This window comes from Mobula birostris, chromosome 2 (assembly GCF_030028105.1).
Source record: "Mobula birostris isolate sMobBir1 chromosome 2, sMobBir1.hap1, whole genome shotgun sequence".
Taxonomy (NCBI): domain Eukaryota; kingdom Metazoa; phylum Chordata; class Chondrichthyes; order Myliobatiformes; family Myliobatidae; genus Mobula; species Mobula birostris.
Genome location: NC_092371.1, coordinates 50,097,976 through 50,125,066, shown reverse-complemented (window position 1 = coordinate 50,125,066; position 27,091 = coordinate 50,097,976). Strand labels below are relative to the sequence as shown.

Here is a 27,091-nt window from a genome sequence, read left to right as displayed (position 1 = left end):
CAATTCTGCTCCAACAGAATTGGGTACTGCAGGGCTGCTTGTTGAATGGAGTAGTTGGACTGTTGTTATTGACGGAGCCGGTCGAAGGGGTCGGCTGAGGTGTCGAAGGGGTCGGCTGAGGTGTCGAAGGGGTCGGTCGAGATGTCAAAGGGGTCGGCCAAAGTGTCAAAGGAGCCGATCGGGATATTGGAGGAGCCTGTCGGGATATCAGAGGAACTCACTAATGTGTCAGCGGAGCTGGTTGCAGACCATGTTGCTGCCCACTCAGAAGCATCAGAGTTGGTGCAGTATCGTGGGAGATTGCCTCAGATATTTTACTTGCAATCTCAAGACTCTGTTGGAAAGTGATAATGTTAATTGCTACAGCCTGTTATCCCTGTCTGGTGGAGGGACAGTCAACATGGGAGCTGTGTAGCCTCAGTTATAGTGAGAGCTAGGCCTCAAGCCTTGGTTTTGCCTGCTGCTGCAGACCAGGTGAGAGACGCACAAGTGCTACAGTGTGGTTGAGCTTGGTTGGGGCTTGGCCTTGTCCATCGGTGCTGCCTTACTGTGTTCGTGCAGTGGAATGACAAGCTGGATTCCATGCGTCTGTACACTACCGGGAGACTGTACCATCGATTGCTGGACATCATCGCTCAGGGTCTTAGATAATATATATGCTACTTTTTTCAAGTGAATTTGCTTCGTTACTCAATATTTTGAAGTATGTTATCACTATTTTTGAATGTTTGCTTGCTATTTTGAATGCTTTGCGCTTTGGCCCAGAGGAACGCTGTCTCGTCCAGCAGTATCTATGTATGGTTTGAATAGTAATGGAACTTGATTTGATTTAATTACCTGTTGTTCTGTCATATTTTTACAATCTATTCAAAAGTTGTCAGATGCTTCATTTGCATTTTACCTGCAGCAAGTTTTTCTCTCTTCCTCTGGAATTCAGTTTTCTTTAGACCCTGTTAAAATAAACTTGTTTCAACATTGTAATAATGCCATCTTCAGCAACCTGATTTGAATTTCAGGGATGAAGTTTAGTTCCCTTCTTGAAATGTGAACAATTCTCTCATCTAAGCAAATTCCTGGCAACTCCTCCAAATCTAAAATAACATTTTTGCAAAGTGTATACTCTTTTGCTCAACTAAAGGGCGTTGAACTACAAAGTAATACTATGATCTAAAGTACTAACTGAGTATGTGGATTTCTTTTTAACATTTGGATTTTCCAGCCAATTATCTAATTCAACTGTGAATGACATCCAATGGGTCTGACTAAGCAAACAAAATGGAATCCTGCCTTATCAGGAATTGGCTATAGTTTACAATTAGTTCTCCTTTCTCTGAAAGTGATTAGATCCAGTTCTTTGGAGGCTCAGGGCCTTGGATGATGTTACTTACCTCCTCTACAGCTTTTTTTAATTATGTAACTATCCCTGGCTAAACATTAGTCATGTTATGAGAGAGGAAATTAGCTATTCAGACAGAATGAATACTGAACCATTTTGAAATCCTGAAGTGACCTGTAATGGACATTATTGAACTGCTGACATTGTTATAGTTTAGAAATCTAATTTATAAATGGCTGGATTTAATATAATTTAATTTTTGCACAATTTGCACCATCCTGACTCATTTTTAGTGGGGAAAATATACTTTTGATTAATAGTTTATTGTATATTTCAATAACATGACTCAGTTCAGAGTTCCATATGAAGGTGAATGATGTTTGTAGTACAATCCAGATATTATATTCCACTTTATTAAAATACTATATTATCTATATAAATCAGTTTGACCTGTTATCCTTTGTCATAGCTAAACAGATTTAGCGACAAGAAGGTTGCTAGGATTCAGTTGTATAGCTGCAAGTTTCATTTTCCGTTTAGCTCAGTTCTTATGCTAAAACATCAAATATCCATTACCAGACACAATTTAAACAGATTGTTGTGAGCATCCACAAACAAAAGAAAATCTGCAAATGCTGGAAATCCAAGCAAAACAAACACTGCGGAGAACTATGTGCTGGACGCGGAGGCTTGTGGGGTGATAGGTGAGGTAAAGAGGAACCCTATCCCCGATAGGGTGGCAGGTGGATGGGGTGAGAGCAGACGTGCGTGAAATGGAAGAGATGCGGTTGAAGGCAGCATTGATGGTGGAGGAAGGGGAGTTTCTTTCTTTGAAAAAGGAGGGCATCTCCTTTGTTCTGGAAAGGAAAGCCTCATTCTGAGAGCAGATGTGGTGGAGATGGAGGAATTGAGAGAAGGGGATGGCATCTTTACAAGTAACAGGGTGGGAAGAGGTATAGTCTAGGTAGCTGTGAGAGTCCATGGGTTTATAATAGACATCAGAAGATAAGCTGTCTCCAGAGATAGAGACAGAGAGATCAAGATTGGGGAGGGTGGAGTCAGAAATGGACCACCCCACCAACCTCCACGTCTGGCACATAATTCGCAACAACTTCCACCATCTACAGCGGGATCCCACTACCAAGCACATCTTTCCCTTCCTCCCACTTTCTGCTTTCCACAGGGATCGCTCCCCACATGACTCTCTTGTCTATTCATCTGTCCCCACTGATCTCCCTCCTGGCACATCCTTGCAAGCGGAACAAGTGCTACACCTGCCCCTACATCTTCTCCCTCACTACCATCCAGTGCCCTAAACAGTCCTTCCAGTTGTGGCAACACTTCACCTGTGAGTCTGTTCGGATTATATACTGTGTTTGGTGCTCCCAGTGTGGCCTCCACTATATCGGTGAGACCTGATGTAGATTGGGAGACCGCTTCACCAAGCACGAATGCTCCATCCGCCAGAAGAAGTGGGATCTCCCAATGGCCACTCATTTTAACTCCACTTCCCATTCCCATTCCAAGTTGTCAATCCATGGCCTCCTCTATTGTCGTGATGAGGCCACACTCAGGTTGGAGGAACAACACTTTATATTCCATCTGGGTAGCCTCCAACCTGATGGCATGAACATCGATTTCTTGAAGTTCTTGTAATGCCCCTTCACAGCTTCACCATTTCTCATCCCCTTTTCCCTCTCTCTCTATCTCCTTGCCTGCCCGTTGCATTCCTCTGGTGCTCCTCCCCCCTTTTCTTTCTTTCATGGCCTTCTGTCCTCTCCTATTAGATTCCCCCTTCTCCAGCCCTGTATCTTTTTCACCAGTTTACTTCCCAGCTCTTTACTTCAGCCCTCCCCCTCCTAGTTTCACCTATCACCTTGTATTTCTCCCTCCTCATTCCTGCTCTAAAAGGATGTCCTCTGGAGCAGGTGTGGTTGACCCACAAGAATTTTACCTCTTCCCTTAAAGTGAGATTGTCATGGTCCAGTCCGTGAAGTCCGCACTCCGGTTCATGGTCCAGTTCATCGATCCTTATTCCAGGTTTTCCAGTTTTCCCTTGTCCTGTGTGTGTCTTAATTGAAGCACATGATTCTCATCTTGGGCTGGCTACATAAACAGCTCCTGGGTTCAGCTTCAGTTGCTGGACTGTTCCCTTCTCTGCCCTTCACCTCACCTTCTGCCTGAAGCCTTGCCTGCGACCTCTGCCTGAAGCCTTGGCCTGAAGACTTGTCTGCAATCTCGCCTGTATCACTGTCAAGTTCTACCATTGGACCAAGACTGGAGCCTTGCCGTGCCTAGATAAGGAACTGTCTTTTGTTGTGTTGGGAACCCTCTTGTGTCCACACCTTCACTAGGTAGGGCTGGCTGTTTGCTGCTACTTTGAGTTGGGAACTGTTTCTGTGTCCACGCCTTCACTAGGTAGGTCCGGCCATTTGCCGCTACCTTGTGTTGGGAACTGTCTCTGTGTCCATGCCTTCGCTAGGTAGGTCTGGCTGTTTGCCGCTACCTAGTGTTGGGAACTGTCTTGTCGTGTTCAGCATTCTGTGTATGAGTCCCCACCCTACGTCCTGTTCCCAAGGAGGGGTCCTGGCTCTGTGTTCTATGTTCCTGTTATCCCTCGACCAAGGCTCTGTGGTCCTGTCTCCCAAGATTACCAAGGCTCTTGTTCCGGAGTTCCCTCGTCCTGTCCATGTGCCTTGTCCTGTGCTGGAGTTCTCTCGTCTTGCCCAGGAGTCTCTCGTTCTGTCCTATAGCCTCGCTTAGTCCTGTCTCTCAAGACCACGTCATGGCTTCGCCTAGTTCCGGTGTCTGAACCTGAGTCAAAACCTAGGTTCTAGTCTAGTTTCTGGCTCAGAGTCCGAACCCAAGCCTTGTCATGTCCTTGCCTCGAGGAACCCAAGCCATGTCCAGACCTGTAGCCACACCATGTCCTCGCCCGGGGTCCGAGCCTGAGTAAAGGCCCAGGTTCTGGGTCCTTGTCCAGTCTCTGGCTCGGAGTCCAAGCCCAGGCTCCCAGTTCCCAGTTCCTTGTCCTGGTCCTGCTTGCCTAACCAATGTCCTAGCCCAAGTCTGTGTTCTTGTGCCAGCTCCTAGTCTGCATCCAATCACATCCCTAACCCAGCTCTCTAGTCAAGTCCTGTTCCTAGTACTTCAGTGTTTGTGTCTTGCATTTGGGTCCTCTCCCATTGCCCCCTGCCCCATGACAGAGATACATCTCTATCCACGAGTGTTTTCTTTTTCTTGTCCATTGACTCCAAATTTCTGAAGCTTTCTGTGCCACAATTGGACAAATACTGTGTCAGTGTCAAGATGAGATGCTCTCATCCCACCTGTAGAATGATTTGGTCCAAGAAAGTGGTGATATCTGAAGCCAAGTGGTCCCAGCAAAATCTAAAAAGAGCATTGGTGAGCAAGGTAATGCTGAGTGCACTTTGGTACTGTTGACGAAACTTTTCACCAGCCTGAGAGCAGGCTCATCATGTGGTAATCAACCTGATTGCATTTGTCCTGCTGTTTCTAAACAGACATAGTTGAACAATTTTCCACATTGTTGAATAGTTGCCAGTATTGTAACTTTCAGCGGAACGGCTTGTCTTGTTCTGGAGCATAGGTCTTCAGTACAGCAGCTGGGACGTTTCTGCTCCCACTGCCCTTCCTATATCCAGTACGCTCAGCTGTCTTGTACTTTTGATATATCAAATGGAAAAAATCAAATAGGTTAAAGACCAGCTTCTGTGATTATGGGATCTCTGGAGATAGTTGAGTTGGATCATTGACTTGGAACTTCATTTAATATGCTGTAAGTCTGTTTATAACTGCCAAGCTAATGTATCTGTAAAATGTGTCTAAGCTAAATCATGCTTAACAGCAGACAGAAGTTCAGTGGGGAACTGCTGGCTATCGGCCATTTAATACCCAGGACCTCTCTAACTTTTGTGCTTGTACACTGAACATGAAATGTTGAAAAAAAATCTTGAAGGTCGGATGCTGGTGCACCTGACCTCTTGCTCTGTTACCAGAGTCAATGTTAAGTCCGGTATTTGAACATGACATCTTGGAGAAAGGAACTTCACATCTGGCCACTCAGATTTATCCTGGCCTTCATCTAAGTGGTGCCAGTGATCCTGGAAAGAGAAACATGTGCAAGAAAATGTTTAGGAGTTTTATTTATGTCATTTTGTTAATACTTAAATTTCATATATTAATAGTATAACTTAGAATCTGGTTTGTTATCACTGACGTATGTCTTGAAATTTGTTGTACTGTGGCAGCAGTACAGTGCAATAAAATATTCTAAGTTACATAAGCAAATATTACTGTAGCACCCTCCAATCTGGTAACATAATGGTCTTTCTGTAGAAGCAGTGTGTGGGTTATAGTTAGAGATAACGGATGCTTTGGAATGTGAGCTGGGTCTTTTGTTCGGCATAAGATGGAGAGAAGATGCTGGTGAGAACTAGTCGTAGGATATGACCTGGTGGGGAGATCATGATTCGATGGAGCTAGGCGGCGAGATCGACTGAGGATTAGTGAATTAAGCTCCAACTGGTGCACATTTGACTGTTTAATTAGAATGGGCCCTTTTCATTTTTTCTTTCCTTACCAACCCTTTAGTTAAGATTCATAAATATAATTCCTTTAATCGTATGCAGTGTGCTGTCTGTTGTTGTTTGGCACTGAGTTGTAACAGGGTTGCAAATTACATAACATCCACACAAACCGGGGTTTGAGGTGGGAGAGCCATTTCAATCTCACAGGTTTGGTGGGACCGGATTGTGTCTTCCCTAGACTCCCTCAAGGCAAAAGAATAGAATTGTGCCATTCGGCCCATCAATTTTTTTCCGGCATTCCGTGTGCAGCCAAGGAAACCGGTGGGGTTTCATTACAATAGGCAAATAACAAGGTAGTGGATTTAGGGACTGGTCATAAATCTGATGATGGAGGGGAAGAAACTGCTGTTAAACATAGTGTGTGCCTTCAGTCTCCTGTACCTCCTCCCTGAAGGAAGTAACACAAAGTGTGCATGTCTTGGATGTTGAGGGTCTTCAATGACGGATACTGCTCTCTTGATGCACTGTCTCTTAAGTCCTCAGTGGTGGGAAGGGCTATGTTATGATGGAATTGTACAACCCCATGCAGCCTCTTACGATTTTGTTCACTGGGGGCTCCAAACAAGGCTGTGATGCAGCCAGTCAGAACGCTCTCCACTCTTTATCTATAAAAACTTGCAAGTGTCTTTGGTGACCTACTAAATCTCCTCAAACTCCTAATGAGGTATAGACACTTATGTGCTGCCTTCATGATTGCATCAATGTGTTGGGCCCAGAAAGACCCCCTGAGATGCTGATACCCATAAACTTGAAGCTGCTCTTCCTTTCCACCACTGATCCCTCAGTATGTGCTCTTCTGACTTCCCCTTCACGTGGTCTACCATCATTTCCTTGGTCTCATTGTCATTATTTGTGAAGTTGTTGCTGTGACTAGCTGATCTATCTCACTGTGTATACATCTCCTGATTTCCATTGAAATTCTGCTGACAACAGTGCTGACAGTGTTTGAGTCATGCCTAGTCATTTTGAATGGATGTTTGCCAGTTCCTCTGTCACATTTGCATCTTGGAATACTGAGGTGCCAGTCCTGCCCTTCTCTCAGCCATGTTTCAGTTATGACTATAAAATCCCAGTCCCCAGACCCAATCTATGCTCTGAGTTCATCTGTTTTACCTGTTAATCATCATGCACTGAAATAAATGCAGTTCAACTGGGCATTCCTTTCCCTCCCTGATCTTGATTGGCATCTCCTTAGTACAAAAGGTTTAGATGGGGCAGAGTTTGTTAGGTGTGTTTAGGAAGTTCAAGTCAGCTTGAAGAGAGGCCATATTGAATCTAATTCTAGGCAATGAGCCTAGTCAGGTGTAGGTCTCTGGTTGGGTGAGTATTTCAGAGACACTGATCACAACTCTGACCTTTACAAGGATAGAAGCCGATGGAATAGGAAAGTATTGTTTTGGGGATGGTAAATTATGATGCTATTTGGTGGGAATTTAGGAGCATAAATTGAGATTAAATGTACTCAGGGAAATGCACCATGGAAATGTGAAAGTTTTTTAGGGAGTACTTGCATGGGGTTATGAATAGTTCTGTCCCATTGAGGCAGAAAAAGGATGTAAAATGAAGGAACCATGGTTGACAAGAGAAGTAGAACATCTAGTCAAGAGGAAAAGGGAAGCATACTTATGCTTTAGGTAATATGGAGTGAGAAAGGATTTTGAGAATAATAAGGTAGTCAGGAATGATCTTACGAATGGACTTAGGAGAGCTAGAAGGGGACATAAGAACACCTTGGCAAGTAGGATTAGAGAAAATCCCAAGATATTCTACATGTATAGCTGAAGTGATGTGAGAGTGACCTATCTGTCACTGAGTTCAGATATGGCCCATGTGGAGAGTGAGAGACACTGAAGCAGGTCGATATTTCATAGACTTCAATGCGAACAGTGTTACAGGGAAAAGAAAATAATAAATGCTAGGACAAACAGGGCCATTAACTAAAACTCTCAAATGGAAAACAAAGCCTACACTGTGGCTGAAAAAGAACAACTAAGAATAAAACGAACATCGTTAGTCTTCAGAGTCAGTTGACACGACAATCCAATTTCTCAGGCAAGATGGAATGTAAACAGGCAACGAAGCATTGCTGTGTCCAAGTCTCGAACTACTACGATGGAATGAATGGCGTTAAATACTATCACAATGAAATAATAATTAGCTGACACATGCATATCCACGAGCACAATTTCTGTATCTGCTGCACTGCCGAATCCGTGGTTATAACGCTATCAGGGGTAAAAGAGGAAACACATATATCTGGAGTCAGAGGAGGGAATGGAGATCCTTAATGAAGACTCCAGTATTCATCAATAAGAGAGGCCCTCACGAATATGAGGTCAGCATAGAATAGACTAATGTGCTGGAACATGTCGACGTTAAGAAAGGGGATGTGCTGGAACAGTTGAAAAGCATCAGAACAGATGACTCCCTGAGGCTAAATGGGATACACCTCCAGGTTACTATGGGAAGTGATGGATGAGCTTGCTACACCTTTGGTGATGCTCCTTATACTCTCACTTGCCACAGGTGTAGTACCAAAAGAATGGAGGGTGGCAGATGTTATTCCTTTGTTCATGAAAGGTATAGTGATAAGCATAGGAATTACAGACCAATCGGTCTTACTTCAGTTGTGGGAAAACTATTGAAGAGGATTCTTATGACCATGAGCATTTGGAGAAGCATGGTCTGATAGGAATAGTCAGTCTGGCTCTGTGAGGCTTTGTCCTTCACAAGCCTGATTGACTTCTTCAAGGCAGTGACAAAACAAATTGATGAAAATAGAGTATGAATGTTCTCCATGATAGGCTCATTCAAAAAGTCAGGGCGCATGGGATCCAGAGAATCTTGGCTTTGTGAATTCAGAATTTGCTTGCCCACAGAGGGCAGAGTGTTGTAGAGGATGAAGCGTATTCTGCCTGGATGATCATGACCAGTGCTGTTCTGCAGGGATCTATTCTCAGCCAACTCTCTTTGTGAATTTTATCAATGACTAAGATGAGGAAGTGGAAGGGTGGGTTAGTAAGTTTGCAGATAACATGAAGGGTGGTGGTGTTGTGGAGAATATAGAAGGTTGTTGTAGGTTACAACAAAACATTGACAGGATGCAGAGTTGGGTGGAGAAGCTGTAGATGGAGTTCAAGCAGGAAATGTGTGAAGTGATACACTTTAGATACTCAAATTAGAAGGTAGGACACAGATAATGGCAGGATTCTTGAAAGTGTGGAAGAACTGAGGGATCTTGGGTTTCACCTCCATAGATCCCTCTAAGTTGCGTGCAGGTTGATAGAGTGGTTAAGAAGGTGCATGGTGTGTTGGCCTTCAGTGATCAAGGGTTTGAATACAAGAGCCATGAGGTAATATAGTAACTCTATAAAACCCTGGTTAGACCATACTTAGAATGTTGTGTTCAATTCTGGTCACCTCTTTATAGGAACAATGTGGACACTTTAGAGAGGGTGAAGAGAGGATTCACCAGGATGCCGCCTGGATTAGAGATCCCCCTTATGAGGATAGGTTGAGAGAGCTAAGGATTTTCTCTTTGGAGTGAAAGAGGATGAGTGGTGAACTGATAGAAATGTAGCCAGCATCTCTTTTCCTAGGGCAGCAATGGCTAATATGGGAGGTATAATTTTAAGGAGATTGGAGAAAAGTATAGGTGGGATGTCAGAGATAGGTTTTTACACAGAGAATGGTGAGTGTGTAGAATATATTACCGGGGGTGGTTGTAGAGGCAAATACATTAGGGACATTTAAGAGATTTAAGTACATGCATAAAAGAAAAATAGGAGGAAAGATTTATATTGTTCTTGGAGTAGGTTAACTGGTCGGTACTACATTGTGGGCAGCGAGGTCTGCGCTGTGTTGTACAGGTATATGTTCTCCATCTATTGTGCCCCCTGTTATTCTGATTACTAAACTTACTCTCACAGACTACTGCTTTATTCGGTGATTTATTCCTGCTCAGTGACCACCCCCCACACCATCTGACAATCTAGGTTAAATACACACATTTAGCACCAGCAGACTTCCCTGTGAGGATATTTGTCCTCGCAGGTTTAAGTGCAACCTATCCATCTTGAATAGGGATGGCTCTACCCCAGAAATCCAATTGGTTCAAAAACCGTAATTCCAGTCTCTGCACCAGCTGCTCAGTCACGAATCTGTCTATTTATGATCTTGCTTGAATGTGACTCCAGTAATAATCCTGGGATCACTTTACTCTCAATGTCCTGCCTCTTAACTTCTTACATGGTCAACAGAAAAATAAAGGGCTTTGTGTGAGGGAAGGGTTAGACTGATCTTGGAATGGGTTAAAGGATCAGCAAAACATCATGGGCTGAAGGGCCTGTACTCCCTCTCTATGTTCTATAACTCCTTATAGTCATTCGGCAGGACCTCATTGTTAGTTCTTGCTACGTCGTTTGAACCAATGTGTACCGTGACCTGTGGATGTTTGTCCTCTAGCTCAAGAATTTCCTGCAGCCGCTCAGAGATATCTTTGACCCTGGCACCCAAGAGATGGGACTCCATCCTGGCATCTTTTCTGCAGCCACAAAACTTCGAGTCTGTCCCCCTAACATTAGCCTGTCACTGTCACCCTTACTGATCCCACCCTTACCCACTGAGGATCAGAGCCGGTCACAGTGCCAGAGAGCTGACTGCTGCTTCAACAGCCATCCTCGACAGTAACCAAAGAGGTCAAGTTTGATAACACTTTTGTGCAGCATCTTTTGGTGCATTGAAGTTGTAAAATATTATCATTCCTCCAGTAAAACCAATAATACAGCTTCCCTGACCTTCAAGTAGTGGGAATTTTAAATGTTAGCATTAGTGTTCTCGTTCTCTCAACCACATATACGACAGAATTTTGTATAGTTTTACATTCCATCCTAACACAAAATTAAAACATTGTAGTGAAAGCTAAAAAATGCTATTAGCCCACTTTACTTATGAAAATACCTTCGGACTGGAAATATATCTAGCTCCAGCAAACTTTCCTCCTGTGTATAGTGATAGTATATTTGGCAGGGGAATTGAGGATAAGAATTATATTAGTGGTGACCAAGTTAAACACTGTTATTGAATCATGGGAATGACAGCACAGAAGCAGCCCATTCAGCTTTGGCACCTGTGCCAATTCCCCAACTGGGAATATCTCCTCTCAGTGAATGGAACATTTTCTACTTTTAGCTCAGTGTCAGTAGCCAGCACCTGACACATGCATGGCTGAAAGCAAACTAAAACTGCCTTCTTCCTACTGCATCATTTTTGATGTAACCCCCAACATCTGAAGATCAATTCTTCATTGCGGTATAAATCTTATATGATCATGGTTGCGTGTGGCGTTTCAGTCCTGTTGCTTACTAATCTGCATTTTTTAGTCAATAAACTGTTTGAAATCACTTTGCTTGAGGTACAAATGATCAGCAGAGAGATTTGAATCCCCTCAATCTGAATTTAGCTTCTAGACTATTAATCCGTTAAACCAGGAAAGTACATAACGTTACAACATTAATTTGCTGGCACCAAAATGTTTCAAGGAAACAAACGATTTTATATTATTTTATGCAGAGGAATAGCAGCACTCCTAAATATGTTTTTAAAAAATCAATCGAAATGTGGATTTATGGCTTTGCTTTTCACTTATGAAAGTGCATTGAAAAAGAGTTCCATGCAATTGACTGCGCAGATTCACCTTGACGTGAACCCACTGTACAAAATGAGACAAGCTGCACCAATTACACTAAATTCTCAATTACACACACAAGCCTCAAGTGGCTCCTGTACTGTGGGGAGCTAAATAAATCGTATTATGCAGTGGGTCTGAACTTAGTCCTGGGCCTTGTGGAGGTTCTAGTTAATCAAGGAATATTACTGAAATAAAGCAGAAGCAGGTTGACCCTTACCCCTCTGAAGTCCTTGGCTAATTTGACAGGCTGTATCTACCTGCTTTGTGTACTTTGACAGTAAGCTCCAGTGGGACTTGGATATATAGAGACCTAGGATAAATGGAATTTATATTTGGTTTTGTAGGGATAATAATCTTCTTGCATGGTTGTAGTCCAAAGGCTGGGATTTGCTTTATTTTGCCCCCCCCCTATCATCTTGGTCAGAGTAAGTGTAGGAAGAAGAGATGCTCCAAGGCAGTTACTTATACCTTTTCTCGTGGATACGTCATGCTAGGTATGCACCCAAAGTACTCAGGTGCCAGCTTTATTGATTGAAATAAGGTGATCTCCTCCTGATCCCCCAAAAGCCCAGTGACCGGGCAACATAATCAGCAGGAATATAGTCCAGGTATTTTCAGACCTTCCACCTGTGCCTTTATGATCATACTTCATACAAATTCAGCAGTGGTTTCTCTTCCAGATGCACCATTGATTCTGAACCCAGAAGGGATCCAGAATTCATTAGTTTCTTTTCTTCATTTAACACTGGCAACATTATTTGAAAAAAATATATCATTGTAATTGGTATATTATTGCAAGAATTAAGAAAGAACTACTTTATTATGTACACTGTTTTGTTCTTATTGGACTGTACATATGTTGTCTCACAGGGAATGGAGTCTGAAAGACTAAGTGCATTGTAAGGCACGGATCTGAGGCTAGATTACAATTGAAAACAACGAGATGAAACATGTGGGCTCAACTTGCTCATGTGCTATGGTACCAAGCTATTACCCTTCCAGCATGATTAACCTGTTGTACTATTACTCTGTTTATCCAGCATAATAACTGGCGATAAGCTGCAGGTTATGCAACTAAGCATAGGAAAACCAATATACAAACTTTGCACCTTTAGCATCAACTTCACCTTCTTTTCAGATTGTTTTCTACCGAATTAGATATCTTCTGAAATGTCACTCTTTAAGTCCCTGAGCAGAGCTTCTGATAACCAGGACTGGTAGTTTGTCTTAGGTCACTCGTGCAGTTTGTGCAAGTGCAGAGTGGTAGTGTGCTATTCTCCCCATTTCTATAATGTGGTCATCATCAATGGAGCGTAAAATCTGGAAAAGAGAAAAACATGAGGCTATTACTAAATGTCTGGTTTTTGCACACACAACCAAGAATGATATTGTCAATTATTTATTCCCTGTTCACCACTTGCTACCTTTTAACCTCATCCCACCTGCAACACAAACATCTCGCCCATGTTTTCATTGATTCCATTAACTTCTTGGCTACCTTGCCATCTACCATCCACAAATTTTGGTTACTTTAGAACAGAGGTTCTCACCCTGGGGTCCACGGACCCCTTGCTGAATGGTATTAGTCTATGGCATAGAAAAAGGTTGGGAACCTCTGTTTTAGAACGATGCTACCTATAAATTGTAAAACCTCAGCATTTCATCATCATTCATAGCTTATAATAGAACCCGATGTCTATGAGAACAAGAATATAGGAATAAACGTAAGCCCCTCAGCCCCTCTTGCATGTGATTTATTGGCTGAGCTAGTCCTCAACTCCTCTGCTAGACCACACATAGATTGGCTGATGAATGATAGAAAAATGGAGGGCTATGTAGGTTAAAAAGTCGGCACAATGTTTTGCTGTAATGTTCTATATTCTATGTTCTATCCCCATAGCCTTCAGTTCTTCCCAATCTTTCAAATACTTATCTAGCTTCATTTTAAGTAGTTCTAATAATCTAACCCTTGTGATCTTTCAGGGTAGGGCTTTTCAGAGATCTACTTCCCTCTCCAAGAGGAAATTTTAAATGGCCATTCCTTACATTGAAACTATAGCCTCTTGTTTGACATCAGAAGTGAAGGGATCTCAGTGTTCACCATATCAAGCTCCTTTAAAATCTTACAAGTTTCAATAAGTTCCTCTAAACTCAAAGGATTATAGGTGCAATCCCATTAGCCTCTGTTGATAGATCAATCTTTTTCCAGGAATTAGTCTGTTGAGTCTCATTTGGTTTACTTCCAATGCTACTGTACCCCTTCTTAAGTAAGAGGAACAAAACTGCATGCACTACTCCAAATCCACCCTTCACCAATACACTGTAACAAAACTAGTCTGTTTCTAAACTGTTGTTTTGCAAAAAAGACCAGTGTGCTAATTGCCTTCTCTATTTGGTGAACTTGTTCGATAACTTATTGTGATTCATACACAAAGTGTCGAATTCTTATGTTTATAAGTGTAACACTTCTTTGCCTCACATCTTATCTCCCAATTCTTCTGGAAAGTCAGTTCCTTCAGTTTCTTATACTCTAACCTCTCATGCATCCACTTTCCCTTCATGCCATTAATGCCTGCCATGTCTAGGTGATGCACTACAGAACTCCGCCACTCCAACTCAAATTTCTCTATTTGGAAGGTCCTTAAATTTTACATTTACAATTTTTCTGCCATACATCTTAATACACCTTTATATAATTTTACTGCTGCTACAGGGTGTTACTGTTTGTATTGTAGCTGTAGTCTGGTATCAAAGTTCTGCTTCTGCTAATCAGTTCCTGTCTAAGACTTTTCAGATGGGTGACATAGCGTGAGCCATACTTGAACCTACGACTAACTTTGAGAACTGTTCAGTAATCTGCAGAAAATGCTGTTCATCTCCAGCGGCATCACCTACTTCCACAGCTACTACTCCATCTCTCTCCATCTGTAACTCAAAACTGAACTTTGGATGCTGATATTGAACTTCTCGCCGATCTCTGCTGTCTTCCCCACATCTCCCTGTAGGCGATGACCTCCTGAAGACAAAGTTCCCTTGAAGTGTCCAAAGGTTGAAACTCTAAGCAGTAGAACACTATCATGGGAAATCCCAACAGGGAGCTGGCTAAAGGAAGCAGGTAGATCTAAAGACTTTAGAAGCACAACAAAAACAATGGCCATAGGGAACAAAGATGAATGAGTTTGTTTCTAACACTGTCTAAATATTTTACAGCTTCACACTCTAGGCAATGAATAGGCTCTTTCAGAAATATTTCTGCCAATGCCATCAATACTTGCAGCTCAGTGCCAGTTCACAATGGGTGTTGATAGGCATGAAGACTCACTGCAGACTGATAGAGATTAGTGGAAGTGAAGAGCTCTAACCTATAGAAATAAAAACAGCTCACTTCCTTCTTTATAACCCTGTGAAAGATAGCCATCACTAGAATCTGTATGCCACTTGGGCTAGCAACTGAGCATCAGTATTCAGCCACAAGTCTCTCTGTGGTCTATGCATACAGGAATCTCAAGAACTCTGATAGGAAGAGCCTTCCACCTGCTTTGCTGAGATTTCTAGAGTTGCATTTCATAATGCAGGTAGGCTGAAGAAATATTTTAATCAAGGTACAATGGACTGATAGTTGGATGAGAAATATATCAAGGCAACTCTTTTTTTGCATTTAGTTTTTATGATAATTAGCACATGGATCCTTGGTGTGGTTTTATAGCAGTTTTAGTTTACATCAATGGATTGACATTGAAGTTGGGAGAATGGTTTCCTGTTATTTCCTGTGGGATTAAGAGTGTGACAAATAATTTCAAGAAGACAGCTAATGTCAAAGGGACCTTTGTAGTTTTTAGTATGAGGGAACTAAAACTACACAATTAATTCATCCTTGACATCTCTGGCTCCACAAAACCAAAGGACACCATCTTTCTGTGACTTAAAGATCATCATATAAGGAAGACTGTTACTAACTACATACATTCTATTCTCGACAAGTATGTTCAAGAAGGTTCTACAGGATGCTCCACAGCACCATGATATAGGAGGTTAATAAATGTAGCAAGTTGTGACTTTGAATGAGCTACGCTGAGAGCTGTAAATGGAAATGGTTTTTCTTCAGCACAGGCAGACACTTGGGAGGAAATCTGTTCTTGTCTATGTTACTGACTATCTTGTGTTACACTCTATAGTTTCTGATTATGCCTCCTTCTCCCAAACAGGGCAATCATAGGAGCCATTGAAAAACAAAAAAAAACACTGAGTAGGATGGTCCTTTACTTTGTGCTTCTTTTAATCGGGCAAAGTTGGATTTCTCTGAGTTGTATATGGAATCCTTTATTCTCAGCAAACAGCCTGTCACATAGTGAAAGACTTGAATATTTGGGGGAAGGTTAGGAATTTCAGACTAGAAATATTAAGGGATTTGAATAAAATCCTTGCATAAACTTGCATTATCCTGTACAGGTGGTTAGAGGTAGGATTGTTCTTCCTATCTGTATATCTGATGACTGGGACCCTAATACCAACAAATTTGAAATTGAAGATGCACTGGACAGAGTTAAGGCAGCTACTGTTTTACATCACTGTAAGCTCTTTAATTCATTGTTGACATTAATGAAGAAAGATATACTAAATGTTTCTCAGAGATTAAATACCAGATATCTGCTCAAGATTTGTACTCTATGATCAGAGATGCACAGGGAAATGGATGTGATAATTCCTAGAATGAATTGGATGGTAAGAAGAGAGTGGTGTGGCTTGAAGTAATTTTCACGAACCAAAATCTTGTTTCTCCTGGAGAGGGACTGAGAATTCTTACACTCTGCATCTTTAGTATTCTACTCTCTAATGAGCACAAAAGCCATGCAAGCGGCAAGTAAATGGAAAGGATTTTCACACCCATTAAATGTTTCAGCATATTAAATATATTTTACACTCAATAAAAATGGCTACCAGCTTCCCATTATACTTAATTGCTGACAGTGTGAGTGAACATGCAGTTCCCAATAATAGTTAAGTTCTGTCAAGTTAAATCTGTTGCTTGTTGCAACCCTGAGATTCTCCGTTCACTAACCTTGGCACTGCCATTGAAGGTGTAGGCTAAGTACTTCAGTTCCTCTGTGCTGAGAAAGGCTCTGATAAACATTTGTGTATTTTTATAGAGAGAAACAGTGTGCCTTTGTGTTCTATGGACAGCTGCATTCTTTCATCTGTATTTTACTTGGCAGACTTCAATATAATGATAGTTTCAGAAGAGTCGAAGAAGATGGTTTAAGGTCTTTTTAATTCAAATGCTTTTCAGAAGGGAAAAATGAAATATTTGAACTATGGTTCTAATAAAGCTTATTGTGTTCATTTTATAAACTACCAAAGCAGAAAGTAAATTGGCCATATTATCTTCCTTTAAATGCTCCTTTCCCAGTTATCAAACTATCTGCTGAAGAATATAGTAGCTGATGGTTGGACAAATTTGATTTGCATTCATAAAATTGGTCAGTTGACAAATACATCTTCCAAGGAGAGGTGATACTAACAACATAGCTTGATGGAAAATCTTCTAAATATGCTAGGAATTATTTATTTCAATTCTTTTTCAAGAAGATCCACTGCAGGATTTATTTTTAAAAATGGATTGTAAATAAACATTCAACATTAGATCATTCTTTGAAGTGGTCTGGATCTTGAAATATTTCAAAAGAACGGCAAGCATCAGATCTGAAGCCAGCTATGGTATGAGTTAATTTTGTCCTACTGATCTTCTTTGGCGTTACTCCAAACGCTACTCATGATCTTTGTTCACAAAGCAATCTTTTGTGTGATTTCACAATTAGGGCCACATTAAATAGTCACATTTAAACTACCACAAATTTAAAACTTTGCAGACAGATTTAATCTTCACAATTTGTCTCCATTGGTTTAACTTAGATAGAATTAGTAGTCTACAGCAAGAACCTAATTAATATATAATTAATAGTGTCGGTGACATTTTATGCTGCTATTACCAGCCAAAAGAGAGAAGTAATTGGCATCAAAAATCAATCCATAATTAAACATTTGTTTCTCAAACATTATAGTAAAGGAGGCAATTAAACTTTAACTGTTAGTGGAGAGGATATAAAATAACTTTTGGCATGTGAATTAAACATATACAGCATGTATTGTAAATTGTGGATCAATAAGCAATGTAATATTTCCTTTCTCTGCACCTGATTCAGCATATTGTGTGCCAGACAATATCGTTTGAATTTGTTACCTTCAAACTTTATATCATTACCTCTCCACTTCAGTGACTTGAAATCAGTTCTGCTGCCTATATTCAGAAATGCATCGAGGCTATCCACTCATCACCCTTGTATTCCCTAATGTGCATTAAATACTAATCCTTGTTGTCAGTCCACTTCTTGGCTGCTTCCCTCCCTGTTTCTGTAAATTTCATAATCCAACAACCCCTGACAACTGTCTTTTAATCCAGCTCTAGCCACTGGCCTCTTGCTCCATTTGCTTATTCCATCAATTTGCTGATAAAACTTTGAAAGTGTTTGTAAGTGCAATAATGAGTCAATCCAGGAATATTGTTGGAAGAGGTCAGCAAACGATCCACCATGCAGAGGACAGAACATTAGAGCAAATGATAAATGCATTCAACATGTCCACCAATTTGCAATTCAACGTCTGACTGGAGATCTAGAATAAGATGTCTGACGTGAAGAATAAAACAGAAATCTAACCACTTATTATCTGACTAGAGCAGCATTAGACATGGACCAAAAGAGACGTGATGGTGCAAAGGTACTGTGTGGAAACAAGTGTTAGCAAGATTGTAGAAAGCAAAGTACTATGAGCATAATTTAGTGTTGCGTCACATAATTAATGTCATGGAGGAAGGTGAATCTCTGGAAGGGATTACTTGAGCCCTCCATGGGTCAAGGTCAATGTTAGCCATGGCTGTTATGTCCAAGCTGATTACATTATCATCAGTTGATTCGTAGGCCAGGGCAATACAATATAGAAAGCAAGCTGTTGGCCATGCAACAGGCTTCCCTTTCCGTGCAGTTGATGCATTCAAAGGAAAGGCAGAGCCTAATACATTTTGGTACCAGTAACTGACACAGTTTGGTACAGGAGTTGACTGTCAGCATTGAATTCAATGTCGGACTGCCTTAGGGACTCCAGCTCTGGATTTTTCCATGGGGTTTACTCCTGAACCTTCTCATCAATGGCTGTAACCACAAGGCAGTAGACGTCTGAGATCAAAATTTTCCTTCTCCCAAGTGAGCTGTCAACCATAGCTGATGAACCACCATCTTCTCAAAGCAACTGGTTCAAGGCGCCAGTATCTTGCCTTTGCCCCTTCTGTCCGTTCACATGGTTCTGCCGGGTTTAGTAGCTAAGCCATACGTGAAGGCCAGGAGCTGAACCTGGTTGTCAGAGACTATTTGAGAAACACACCATTGGGAGCATTTAATAGGTAGTGGGAGCTTATCCCCACTATCACTTCCATCCCTGGCTATTAAAGTATTACAGAAAATAAAACAAAAATTAACTTTAGAAATTAACATTGTAATGAATCTTCAACAACATTTCATATCTTAAATAATGGGTCATCTCAATTACTGACATATTTTCTCACTAAAGGAGGCTGATGGAAAATAAGCACAAATTTCTGGAAAGTCTCATTTGGACTATATTTGTTAAAGCATCATCAACCCAAAAGGTTAACTCTTGTTTCTTTCTTAACAGATGTGGTTTGATTTACTATTTCCAACATTTCTATTTAAATTTCAGATTTTTGTCTTCCACAATATTTCATTGCTATAGGAAGCTGATTGATAGTCAGCAGCATTTATACATTATTAGGAGGTCCTTCATCACTGACATAATTTTCTGTGGTGTTTAACTGTTATTTAATATGCAATAGAGCAACTTCATGCAACTTGTGGAGTGGTATAGAGCAGAATTCCATTCTCATGAAGCTAATGTTGCTGATGTAAATTGTCTATTTGATTATGGTAATTCATAATTCAGAACATATCTCTTCTTTGATACAAGTTACTGGGTACTGGACACCTTTAGTATAGTATTGACCTTCTAGAAAATTCTTGATAATCGTATTTTTTTTAAATGAAGTCATTTTGACTTATTGTAATATGTCACTTTAATAAATACATTCCTAATATTGGAATCTGAATTTCATTAACCTGAATGTTTGATTGAAGTGATCGTTACAATGTTCATATAATTTAACATTTCAAGCCATGAAATATGCTTGCATTCATTGTAATCAGATAAATTGCCTTCAATGTACATTAAGGAAACTAAGACATTGGATAAAATTGCATTTATCAAAGAATCTACCTGATTAAGAAGAATGGAAAATGTGTTCATGCTGGGTTATTATCATCTTTTATTGTAAAGAGGAGGGTTGCTTACTGACATCGTGAAGATATTTTTAATTCATTTTTTTGTGGATCTGAAAATTGTTGCTAAGACTACCATTTATTACATACCTCTTATTGCCCTTGATAAGAACTGCCTCCTTTCTGGAGAAGGAATGGAATGAAATTCAGAACCAGTGACAATAATTTATGATAGTGTTTAAACTCAAACAGGAATCTATAGTGGTGTTTCCGTGTGCTTAATATTACTATGCTTCTTGGACAAGGTCACCGGATTGGGACGTGCTATTGGAATAGCTTGGTAAATAACTGCAGTGCATTTTGAAGACAGTAAACACTGTGATCACTGTGAAAAGAATTAATGCTTGGAATGGTGTTTAATTTCTTGAGTGTTGCTGGTGTTGCATTCATCCAGGGAAGTTGGCAGTATTCCATCATATTCTTGCCTTCTGCACTGTCGCTAGTCTACAGGCTTTAAAGTATCAGGAGGTGCATCACTCAGTGCAAATTCCCATCCTAGATGAAACAGTATCCAGATCTGTTAAAATGCATTCAGGAAAATATCTTTAATAAAATAAATTAAACTATGTTAAATCTGTTTTATAATTAGCTGATATTGACTCTGCTGGTTAGTATATTAAAATGAAATTTAAACATCTGTTACACTTAGAATGTACAATGCACTTTAATCCTTGTGGACTATTTCACTTTTTTTTGTAGAGTGTCACTGCACTATGTCTGGGCTTTGAAGAATTTTCATACACAGTCTTTGAAATAGATCACTTCACCAGCTATTATGATGCTTATCAACCATGGTAGTTAATCCTGAGTCTGGCCAACAGCAGAATGCAAAAAAAAAATTGATAAACTTCACCAAAGTGGCTGCTGCTTCCAATTCTAGACAGATTATATAGCCGAGGAAAATCAACATCTCATTTATGCTGTTTAAACAAGCTACTCAACAATGTCACACTGTTGTCACACACTAGTAACTTCCAGTCTAGGGCATTCACTCTGATACATTCTCAAAGGCATAGCTTAGGAAGGGAGCTAATAATTTTGCTCATTCATTTTGTTCTTCTCTCTCTGTGCATTAGAATCACCTTCTTTTATTACAGTCAATGACAATATTACCCACAGGTCTCAGTAATAAGAGCTCACACACATGATTTGAATAATGCTCTTGAATTAACAAAGGATATTTGTCGAATTTTGGCTATTTTAGTCTTTATTTGTGTTCCTAACAGGACCATTTGCTGCGATGCAAGTGTTTTTAAAACATTTAGAAGTCTCCAAAAAGGCATAGATCCATTTTGGAAGGCCATTCAGTGGTGCAGCTGGCAGAGCTATTGTTTGATCCTCTCCTGTGTAGAGTTTGCATGTCCTCCCTGTCACTGCATGGGCTTCCTCCGCGTGTTTTGGTTTGCTCTCTCATCCCAAAGATATGCAGGTTGGTTGTTTAATTGACCATTGTAAGTTATTCCTTGTGTGTAACAGTAAAATCTGGAAGGAGGAGTTAATGGGAATATGAGGAGAGTAGAATAAATATATAAATGGTTACCTGTTGGTTGGCTTAACGGTATTTCCATGCTGACACTGAATATTTCAAAAACGAGTTGTCCAACTTAATAATATATCTACATGTTGGCACTTCAACAAATTGTAAATTCCACAGGTAACTTGTACTTTGTACAATGGTGCATTTCACAAAACAGACGAACAGAAGTAGACCATTCGGCCCATCAAGTCTGCTCCACCACTCCACCATGAGCTAAACTATTCTCCCATCTAGTTCCAGATTCCCGGTTTTTCCCCATATCTTTGATACCCTGACTAATTAGATACCTATCAATCTCCTCCTCAAACACCCTTCAGTGATCGGGCCTCCATGGCAGTAAGTGGCAACGAATTCCATAAATCCATGACCTCTGGCTGAAAAAATTTCTCCTCATCTCTGTTTTAAATGGGTACCCTCTAATTCTAAGACTGTGGCCTCTTGTCCTGGGCTCACTCACCAAGGGAAACAGCCTTTCCACATCCACTCTGTCCAACCCTTTCAACATTCGAAATGCTTCTGAGATCCCCTCTCATTCTTCTATACTCTAATGAATACAGTCCAAGAGCTGACAAACGCTCCTCATATGTTAGCCACTGCATTCTAGGAATCATCCTCTTAAATCTACTCTGAACTCTCTCCAACATCAGAACATCCCTTCCAAGATAGAGGGCCCAAAACTGCACACGGTATTCCAAATGAGGTCTCACCAGTGCCCCATAGAGCCTCATCAACACCTCCTCACTCTGATACACTATTCCTCTTGAAATAAATGCCAACATAGCATTCCCTTTCCTTGCTGCCAATCCCACCTGGTGGTTAACCTTTAGGGTATCCGGCATGAGGACCCCCATGTCCCTTTGCACTTCTGATTTTTGAATTTTCTCCCCATCTAAATAATCTGCCTGATTATTTCTTCTTCCAAAATGTACAATTGTACCTTTCTCAATATTGTACCTCATCTGACATTTCTTTGCCCACTCTCCTAAATTGACCAAGTCTTTCTGCAACCTTTCCGTTTCTTCAACATTTCCTGCTCCTCCACCTATCTTGGTGTCATCCGCAAACTTAGCCACAAAACCATTTAATTCATAATCCAAATCATCGATATACCATTGTAAAAAGAAGCGGCCCCAACACCGACCCCTGCGGAACACCACTAGTAACCGGCAACCAATCAGAATAGGATCCCTTTATTCCCACCGTTTGCTTTCTGCCTATCAGCCAATGCTCCACCCATTTCAATAACTTTCCTATAATTCCATGGGCTCTCATCTTATTAAGCAGCCTCATATGCGGCACCTTATCGAAGGCCTTTTGAAAATCCAAATACACAACATCCACAGCCTCTCCCTTGTCAATCTTATTCGAGATCACCTCAAAAAATTCCAATAGGTTGGTGAGGCTTCATGAAACCATGCTGGCTTCGGCCTATCTTGTCATGCACCTCGAGGTATTTCATAACCTCGTCCTTGAGGATCGACTCCAATAACTTTCCAACTACTGATGTCAGACTAACAGGTCTGTAATTTTCTTTTTGCTGCCTCCCTCCTTTCTTAAACAGCAGAACTACATTTGTGACCTTCCAGTCCTCCAGAACCATGCCAGAGTCTATGGGTTCCTGGATGCCTCCACAATCTCCAAAGCCATCTCCTTCAGAACCCGTGGGTGCACCTCATCCGGTCCGGGAGACTTCTCTATTCTTAGTCCATTTAGCTTCCCAAGCGCTTTCAATTTTAACTGTACCTAATTCTATACCCTGAGACCTTTGGCTATTTAAAGAATGAATTGCTGACTGAGCGACTATGGCTGACCTGCTGACTGAGAAACTTTAAGGACATTGTATTGGCGAAGCTCTTTCTCAGCTGACAAAGGCTCTCCCTTCCCATTGACTCTTTATTCCTTTCCATCAATATTGCCTGGCCTGCTGAGTTCTTCCAGCACTGCTGGTGTGTTGCTCTGGATGTCCAGCATCTGCAGAATCTCTTGTGTTATTGATTTGCTGCTCCACTCTGTGAAGTCCCTTTGAAGGATCTCTACCCTGAAGAAGGTTAAATCAACCCTTCTGGAGTTCAGTGAGATCTTTTCTCACTGCTCCGCCTCTGTGATCTCTGCTGCTCTTCGGCTCTTTGGTCATGTGTAACTATCACCTTCCAGCTTGTACTACTTACCCTTCCTGACCATCTTATTCTGGCTTCTCTCCTCCTTACTTTCCAGTCCTGTTGAGAGGTCAGCCCAAAACGTCAATTATTTATTCCTTTCCATAGATGCTGCCTGACCTCTTCAAGATCTTCAATTACAAGTTCCATTTAAGTCAAAAAAAAAAATCTTGTAACCTCATGTCTCATTTGAATGTTTATTTTTTCCAGGTACATTTACACTCTGGCCACTTAAGTGCCTCCTGTGCCTAATAAAATGGCCACAGAGTGTATGTTTGTGGTTTGCTGCTGTAGCCCATCCACTTCAAGGTTTGACATGTATTGTGCTCAGTAATGCTCTTCTGCACACCACTCTCTTAACATGTGATTTTTTTAAAATTACTGTCACCTCTCTCTCACTATGAAACAGTCTGGCCATTCTCCTCTGGCCTCTCTCATTAACAAGGCATTTTTGCTGCTCACTAGGTGTTTTTTTGTTTTTCACACCATTCTCTGTAAACTAGAGATTGTCATGTCTGAAAATCCCTGATCAGTGGTTTTTGAGATACTCAACCCACCCTATATGGCACCAACAATCATTCCATGGTCGAAATCACTTAGATCACATTTCTTCCCCATTCTGATGTTTGGTCTGAGTAACAACTGAACCTCTTGACCATGTCTGCATGCTTTTGTACAGTGAGTAGTGGCCACACGATTGGTTGCTACATGAGTTGCATTAATGAGCAGGTGTGTAGATGTACCTAATAAAGTGGACACTGGATGCATGCAGGATATTTTCCAGAGACCCTATGTTTCAGCACCAATGGAAGTATTTCAAAATATGTTCTCGTTGACAAACTAGTACCGGTTGTGTGAGAAATGCTGCTTAAGGAATCTGGAGAACTGTTTTGTCTCTGTTACAAAATTGCCATAAGATATTTACTTTCACCTGAATTTACACACAGGAGTTTGGTTTGATATCTCATCAGACGCTTGGTTCTTCCAGCAGTGCAGCAGTTCATTTATACTGCACTGAAGGGTCTGCTTTGAAGGTTCACTCCAGTCAGAGTTAAGCCCAGAGCGTTCTAACTCATTTGTAACTAATAGCCACAGATCTGCATCTCTTTGTTCTGATTCACAGTTTGCCTCAAGTGACTTGCATCTTCGTTATTCATCTCTTTCATCCTTGTGTTTAAACCAATTCACTTGGTACTTAGGTCTGTTTATACGGCTAATTGATAACAAATACAGGATGTATCTTGATCACATAAATACTGATATGTGGGCATTGATGAAAAGTATTTCGAATGATTTGATTATAAATATTCTCATTGTCAAGGCAAATCATCACCCTCCTTGGTATTCTGAATAGAACAAAGTGAGGAATTAATTCCATGTAGTTTATCTGTGCAAGTTTCAAATGACCTCACTTGTATCCTGTGTCTCCCGTTTATTAGAATTTATATCAGGAGAGTGGGTTGGTCTGGAGTCCGAGTCTGTTGCATTGGGTTTCTAAATTCAAAGTAAATTTGTAATCAGAATCAGGTTTAATATCAATGGCATTTGTTGTGTGAAATTTGTTAATTTTATGGCAGCAGTACAATGAAATACATTGTGGCGACTCACTTCCTAGCACACAAGAACCAACTCACAACAGCGCGCGCAGGCAGAGGGCTGGCCCCAAAAAGAGCGCCAGGCCATCTTCAGCAGGGGGAAAATCCCGCGTGCGGAAAGGGTCTGGGAATATGCCTTCCCCACAGTAGTCCCGCCCAGGGAGGGCAGGAACGGGAAGGCTTTAAAGCAGGCTGCGAAGTTTGAATAAATCTCTTTCATCGCAACTCCAACTCACCGACTCCATGTGGTTATTCTAGCGCTGTGTGTAGCACACCGCTACATTTGGTGACCCCGACGGCCCAAACGATATTTGGGCCAGAGATGACCGACGCCGCATCTGTTCACGCAGTTTCATTACAACTGCCAAGCTTTTGGCCGCTGAGACCCCGTCTGTGGTTGGAACAGGCAGAAGCTCAATTCCACATTCGGCAGATAACCTCGGAGTCCACTCACTATTGCTACGTGTTGAGCTCTCTCGACCAGGAGACTGCTGCACAAGTTGAGGAGTTTATACAGTCGCCCCCAGAGAACAGCAAATACACAGCATTCAAAGCCCTGCTCATTAGGACTTTTGGACTCTCGCGGCGCGAACGAGCACGCCGCTTAATGCACCTGGATGGTTTGGGAGACAGGCCGCCATCGGCATTAATGAACGAAATGCTGGCCCTGGCTGAAGGACACAAACCCTGCCTCATGTTTGAGCAGGTGTTCCTAGAGTAACTCCCCGAGGACATACGCCTGCTGCTATCCGACACAGATTTCAGCGACCCCCGGGAGGTGGCGGCCCGAGCAGATGTGTTGTGGAATGCCAAAAAAGGAGAGAGGGGTGTTTGTCGCACAGATCACCAAACCGCGTGCCCAACAACAGACCAGACCAGGCCTGGCAGCAGAGCCCAACAAACAATGGTGCTTCTACCACCAGCGGTGGGGCACAGAGGCCCGCCGCTGTAGACCACCCTGCAAGTTCCCGGGAAACGCCAAGGCACAGCCGCCGCTGATCGCTACGGCGGCTGGCCATCAGAACAGCCTCCTGTACATCTGGGACGCCGATTTTTGGTCGACACCGGAGCGGAGATCAACGTTTTACCTCCAATGAGTTACAACACCCGCAACAGAGAACCCGGAACCACCCTGAGGGCCTCAAATGGCAGCACAATACGAACCTATGGCACCCGCACGGTGCGGCTACAGTTCAGCTCCAGCCGGTTCACGTGAGACTTCACACTGGGCCGCTGTGGCCCAACCACTCCTGGGGGCGGATTTTCTGTGAGCCCACAGCCTGCTGGTCGACCTGCAAGGGAAGCGACTAGTCCACGCCAAGACTTTTCAAACGTTCTCCCTGGGTGAAGCGAAGTTGCCAGCCCCACACCTGGACTCCATCACGCTGTCCAACGATGAATTCACCAGGGTCCTGGTGGATTTCCCATCAGTACTGACACCGCAGTTCATGGCAGCCATGCCCAGACACTGAGCACAGCACCACATCCCGACCCAGGGACCACCCCTCCACGCCTGTGCTCGAAGGCTTCCCCCAGACAAGCTCCGACTGGCGAAGGAGGAGTTCAAGAAGATGGAGGAACTGGGGATCATACGACGGTCTGACAGCCCATGGGCCTCCCCCCTGCACATGGTGCCCAAGGCAACGGGGGGGCTGGAGACCATGCGGTGACTACCGCAGACTGAACAAGGCTACAACGCCAGACCGCTACCCTGTGCCGCACATTCAAAACTTTGCAGCAAACCTACATGGTGCAAGAATTCGGCC

The 27,091-nt window shown here is 42.0% G+C and overlaps 1 protein-coding gene across 6 annotated transcripts in view; it reads left to right on the top strand.

Annotated features, from left to right (window-relative positions):
• Window positions 1-27,091, top strand: part of LOC140186401 (extracellular sulfatase Sulf-2-like) — a 348,168-nt gene that overhangs the window by 41,404 nt on the left and 279,673 nt on the right. The window contains exon 1 of one of the 6 annotated variants that reach the window (XM_072240665.1): window positions 4,959-5,135. The exons of the other annotated variants lie outside the window; for them this stretch is intronic. The gene's annotated coding sequence lies outside the window, so the exon portion shown is untranslated. Of the gene's footprint in view, window positions 1-4,958; window positions 5,136-27,091 lie in introns of those variants that run through there. 6 annotated transcript variants of the gene reach the window in all.